General features: G+C 38.7%; 1 pseudogene; it reads right to left on the bottom strand.

The window, feature by feature from the left end:
- Nucleotides 1-1352: 1352 nt before the first annotated feature.
- On the bottom strand, nt 1353-1665 carry LOC101590888 (annotated as a pseudogene).
- Nucleotides 1666-6478: the final 4813 nt, after the last annotated feature.

Genomic DNA, 6478 nt, shown 5'->3' with positions numbered 1-6478 from the left:
AGGATGTGGTTGCTCATGTCCAGAGAGCTTCTGTCTTTGTCCTAGGGAATAATTAGGAAGTTGAAAAGAAACAAACCTAAGGTTTAGAGATTATTGTTATCTCACCAGAATGATGATTAAAATATCATGATTAAGAATCAAGGGCCTGGGCTGGTGAGATAGCTCAGTGGTCTAAAGCACCTATTTAGAACAAGCTTAGCAAAGCACAGGGACTGCAGTTCAATCCCCCAGCACCACATGCCAGCCAGCCCCGCCCCCTGGTGGGCTGAGCTGGACACACACACACACACACATAAATAAATAAAATAAATAAATTAAAAAAAAAAAAGAATCAAGGGCCTTTAGCCCCTTTGAGTGCTGATTATAAAATGATTAGTACAGATTACTGTGAGATCAACAGTCTTTGCAAGGAAAATAATTTGATTCATTCCTGGCATTAAGGGACAGAGGTGGCAGATGGTTTCATTACACCAAGAAAAACTTTTGCAGAGTAAGAGACAGTCAGATCTTTATTCTATGTCATTTGAAAACAGTGTGGAGAGTTCTTGATGAACAAGGACATTTTTCAAGTGTATAGATCGATGTCAGACTTTTTTAATGTGTCAAGAGTGCTAAAACTACAGGATTAGTTCCTTTCTGGGAAGAATGCAGAGATCAAACAATGAAAACATTAAGAGCAAGGTGCCCATTTTGTCCTTTATATATTAATTAAAAGCCTTTTGATGAGAATTTATGATGTGAACTAACCTGCTTGGTTTACTATTTAAGCAGGTGTGGAAGGAAAAAAAGTAGTTACATTTTCAAACCACTATTTGCATATGCAGATGACATGTTAATGATCAGATCAAATGATGGGGCTATAAAAACCCATCTCTTCAATGCTTGAAGCATGTGTTTTATTTATTTATTTATTTTAAAAAGGAAACATCCTGCTGTGCCAGCCCCGCCCTGGGGCATGCTGAGATGGCAACTGAGACTGGGCGTGGTGGTGTTCACCTGTAATCCCAGCCCTTGGGAGGCTGTAAACAGGGGGATCACTACGAGTCCAACCTTGTAGTGAGACCCTGAACACCCTGTAGACCCTCTCCCCTCAAAAAAATAAAATAAAAAGGAAACACCAAGTTTAATTTAAAGAAAAAACCACTAGACATTGTCAGGAAGAATGACAGTGCAAATCAACTCCTGAAAAATTCAGCTCCTTGGTGAGTATGTGTAGTAGAAAGCTAAAAGAAAAACAGAATGCTACTTACCATGTTATAAGGTTTTTGTAAATCAACTCATTTCATTGGTGGATAAATCCCCTGGTATCAAGGTGTGTGCAGCCTTGTCATCTGAATGTCAAATTCTCCATTTCAGCCAACAGTTAGCGGAGGGGCAACCAACGCAACACCATCTCTCCGGACAAAACAGCATTGGGATGTTTCATTTCGGTGATTTGTATATCTCCTTGTATGTCTCTTCCTCTATTTCTATAGTGGTCACATTTTCTTCCACATCACCCAATATCATGTTTAAATGCTGATCCTAAGCGTGTAATCTGCCTGGAAGCTCTCGGTCAGTCCTCATCTGCAGATAGATCCGCTCTTCCCCGCTGGATTCTCTGACGAGATCCAGCGGCTCCTCTACGGCGCTGGTGATTTGTTGCTGGTCTACATCGTCTGCCATCTTTCAAACCCTGCCTTGAAGCATATGTTTTAAAGCAGCTGGCTCTAAAAAAAAATGTTTAAGAGAAGGTCTTTGCTTGGTAAGACTGACAAACAGAAGATAGTCTTGGAAGAAACTGTTGTTTAAAAAGGAACCAGTTGGGAGTTTAAGAGGGTTCTGGAGAATCAAAACAATGAAAAACCAAACAAAATAGATGTGGCTGATAAGTTGGTGTATCTCTAGCAGATTTGGACGTTATTTTATTGTAGTGAATGTGTTGTTAATCAAAAAAGTTGCTCATTGCTGTGAGCCATATGGAAGTGATTTACCATGTTTTTCTTGCTGTCCATTTGCAAAGTTATGTTTGAGGGAGCTGGCAAAGTGCCTTTTAAAAAAACACTATCTTTACAAAGTTACCTTAATGAGCTGATTGAAGACAAGATTCTTTGCATGGCAACCGTGAGCGAAGTGGCTGCCTTAACTTGTAAGGAGAGTCTACATAAGAAAGAACTTGACAAAAAGAATTCTTTCTCAAGCAATTCTATTCTTTCAAAACATGCTCAGGAAGCATGCACACTGCATACACTAACTACTGAGAATTAGCTACAGGAAAGCCTTTTTGCTCAGTGGAGTTTGTAAGCATCATTTTGTAATCTTTTGAAAATCTTTAGCGTGATGAAGACAGTGGCATAAAACTGTTATAAGGCTACCAGAAGTCTCTTGAGGCAACATAATGAAGGGAAAGAGCTGGAAGGTGAGAGTCGTGCACCGGCCTTCCTAGGTCACAGACACCAGCTGCCACTAATTTTTTTCCTTCCTTGCTTTTTTTCACTTAAAAAAAAAATACCAATAGCTAATAATGACTAATGCCCACAAAAGCCTTTCTGGCTTTCAAGCACAGTTAAACCACTTTATTCAGCTTATTTCATCTCCAACAATATTCTGTTAAAAATATTATTATCATCCCCATGTTGTAGATGAGTAAACAGAATAGCCTTCTGCAGAGTACTTTGACCTAATGTGGTAAGAGTGGAGAAAACAGGTATGGCGGCATTCACTTGTAATCCCAGCACTCTGGAGGCTGAAGCAGAAGGATCCCAAATCCCAGCCAGTCTGGGCAATTTAGCAAGTCCTATCTCAAAATTCAAAAATAAGAAAAGGGCTGGGAATGTAGCTCCATGTGAAGGCCTTCGGTTCAATTCCCATTACCATACACACAAAAGGGCGGAAGGAAAATTAAAAGCTTTCTTTTATACTCACTTATGATTATTAAAAAAGCTTAACAAAGGAATAAAGATGTGTTCTCAATTTGAGAAAAAGAATCTATAAATTACCTGCAATAATTTATCTTTTGACGCTGAGTACTAAGTCCAAGACTTCATGCAAGGATGTTTACTATCACTACGTTTGCCAACATTGAACCGCATCCAGGTCCTAGCCAACGCTGTAACACAAGAAAAAGAAATGCAAATTGTAAGAATGACAAAGAAAGAAAAAAACACTGTCATTGCTCCCCAATGACATCACTGAATTCAAGCATAGAAGCACTGTAGGACCAAAAGGAACAGAATGGCCTTTTCAAATGATGCTGGATTAACTGATACCCATACCAAAAAGTAACATTTGAGCCTCATTTCTTACCATAAAAATTCAATACCAGGGGAAATATAATTCTAAATATGAAACAATACTCCTAAGAATGAAATATTTAAGAATATTTGTATAAATTTGATATATGTATAAACTAGACACAAAAAGCACCAATCAGGGCTTAGGGTTGTAGCTTAGTGGTTTAGTGTGTGTTTAGCATTCATGAAATTCTGGGTTCAATCCCCAGCACTACCACCACCCCAAAAAAGCACTGACCATAAAGGTAAAGAGTGATAAAATGGACTATATTAAAACAAAAAATTACATTCATCAATAGAAATTTAAATAATGAAAGGAAAGTTGCTAACTGGAAGAAAAATTATAAAACATATGTGAAACATTCCTACAAATAAATAGAAAAATGCAAATAACCCTGTAGAAAATAAGCAAAAGAACTAGGAACTCATAAAAAAAGATGCCTAGTCAAGAAACCTGTGATGGGGCTGGCGAGATGGCTCAGTGGTCTAAAGCACCTACTTGGAACAAGCTTGGTCAAAGCACAGGGACTGCGGTTCAATCCCCCAGCACCGCATGCCAGCCAGCCCGCCCCCTGGTGGGCTGAGCTGGCCACACACACACACACAAAATAAATAAATAAATAAATAAATAAATAAATAAAAAAATAAATGTTAAAAAAAAAAAAAAAGAAACCTGTGATAAGGTGCTAAACTTTATTAAAACCAAAACAAAACCACTGATTACAGAATAGCTAAAATTACTAAGATGAGCAATACCAAATTTTGACAATAATGTAAGACAGTTTAGCCTCCATATTCTGCTCAAGTAAGTATGAATGTATACAAGTTTTAAAAACTGATAATATCTGCTAAAGGTTTTTTTTTAATGTATTTGGTACAGGGTCTCACTATGCAGCTCAGCCTCCTAGTGATCCTCCTGTTTTCAGCCTCCCCAGCGCAGGGATTACAGGCGTGCACCACCACTTCAGTCACCGGCTCAGTGTGCCCCAGGGGTGGGGCCAGATCCTGGTCCCTGCACTTGCCTAAGCAGGAGCTTAGTCTACTGAGCTATCTTGCTGACCTTGAAGGGAAACACACTTCCATTTTTGAATGAATATCCGAGAGAAATTTATACATTATACATTCTGAAAGTCATGTACATATTCATTTCTCACACTTCAAATAATAGCTCAGACTGCAGAACAATTCAAATGCCCATCAACATTTGATGGGTAGGTATCCTATAAATGCATAAACATACGGACGTTCTCACGCAGTGGAATGCTATACAGAAACAGAAATAGACCACGTGCTATCGTATGCAGCACTGTGAGTGCTTGTCAAAAACAGTAATGTTGAGTGAAAGCCAGATTCAAAAGAATGTATACTCTCCATCCCATTTTTATGAAGATTTTTTTTAAAAATAGGCAAACTATCATGAAAAAGACAGACTAGTAGTTCCTTTTGCAGCGGTGACTATAAGGGACACAAGAGACCTTACTATGGTGATGACAATAACCCATGTCTTTTTTTTTTTTTTTAAATTTTTATTTGTGTGTGTGTGTGTGTGTGTGTGTGTGTGTGGCCAGCTCAGCCCACCAGGGGGCGGGGCTGGCTGGCATGTGGTGCTGGGGGATTGAACCGCGGTCCCTGTGCTTTGCTAAGCTTGTTCTAAGTAGGTGCTTTAGACCACTGAGCCATCTCACCAACCCCAATAACCCATGGCTTGACCTGAGTGTTAGTGTTTGTTACATGAATCTGTTCACTTTATAAAAACTGTTTATGATTTGTTTTACTTTCTGTTTACCTCATCAAAATGTTTACTTAAGAGTTAGCAAAAAAACTCCTTATCTGGCATGGTGGCACATGCCTGTAACCCCAGCACCTTGGGAGGCTGAGGCAGAAGGGCTGGGCTTAGTGACTCAGCAATGTCCGGTCTCAAAATAATAAATATAAAGGAAGGGCTAAGTGCCAAGGCTCTGGATCTGATCCCCAGGAACAACAGCAACAAAATGGAAGGCGAGGAAATGCTCACTTCTATTTCCACAGATCTGTATAAGTTTATGAACAGGAACCAACAAAAGACTATGAATGGCGTTGCTGTTCCAGCAGCCCCTGCTGGGCTTTGCTGAAGCTACAGCTGCATCTGGACTCCTTGTGAGTACCAGAATAAAGATACTTTGGATTTGAATTTTGTTTTAATTAACAGCTTAAGACCAGAAATTAATTTTTCTACTATTATAACCAAAGACACAAAATTGAATTTTTAAAATAAGGGTTATCTTTTTCCTTTAGAGACGAGTTCCTCCAACTTTCCTCAAGCTGAAGGCATAAACTGCTCTTCCCCCACCTCCCCCTGCTTCCCAGCCCAGATGAAGGGACAGAATATGCAAATAGAAGTTAATTGCATTTCCTTAGGCAAAGTAGGAGAGGTCTGGATCCAGGAGGAATGAAACTGAGCAGGACGTGTCTCTTGCCTCAGCGTATCACACCCCTTCCAGCAATGGAAGACCCAATGTACCTGTGCACTGTGACATGGTGATTTGAGGTGAATGGGCCCCGCCAAGTCCTCAGAGCAAGAACAGAATGAATCCCTTTTCCTTTCTACCAAAAATGCATGGCTTCTCTTGATTTGGTCAGCAATGAGCAAATTAATCTGAGTACATGAACCTAAGTGACCTGAACTATGATAAACAAGTGCTCATTACTGATATTACTTAGAAAATGTATTAGCTATTACAATCATTTCTCATCTTGTATATTATCTATAATTTTCACTCCTTGATTTATTCCCAGATAGGAGGTTCATCTCCAAATTTCCAATGCTTCCGAGTTTCATGTATTAATTAAACATATGCTATATATATATATATATATATATATATATATATATATATATTGCATATATACTTCTGTAATATCACTTTTGATTTTCTTTTATTTTAACCAATAATTCTCACTGTTAAGTAGCAGGGCTCCTTCTCAACTAGCTGGTAGAAATTCTCCAGACACTAGGCTACTAAAAGCAGCACAGTTAAAATTTTACTTCCTTTTGTTATTGAAAGAAGGGAATGTGAGGTAGCACTCCAAATCCACCTGCTATTGAAGCTTACGTGGTGGAAAGGAAGTGTTGGTTAACCACAGCCCTTTTGGTGAAATCCAAAGTCTTTTGTGATTAAGGAATTAAATTTCCTGAATTTTATTATTGAAAGTTGAAATTTAAAATG

The sequence above is a fragment of the Octodon degus genome, unplaced genomic scaffold (genome assembly GCF_000260255.1).
Source record: "Octodon degus isolate 3935 unplaced genomic scaffold, OctDeg1.0 scaffold00091, whole genome shotgun sequence".
Classification (NCBI taxonomy): domain Eukaryota; kingdom Metazoa; phylum Chordata; class Mammalia; order Rodentia; family Octodontidae; genus Octodon; species Octodon degus.
Note: the sequence above shows the minus strand (reverse complement) of the source record. Positions and strands in the feature narration are given on the sequence as shown.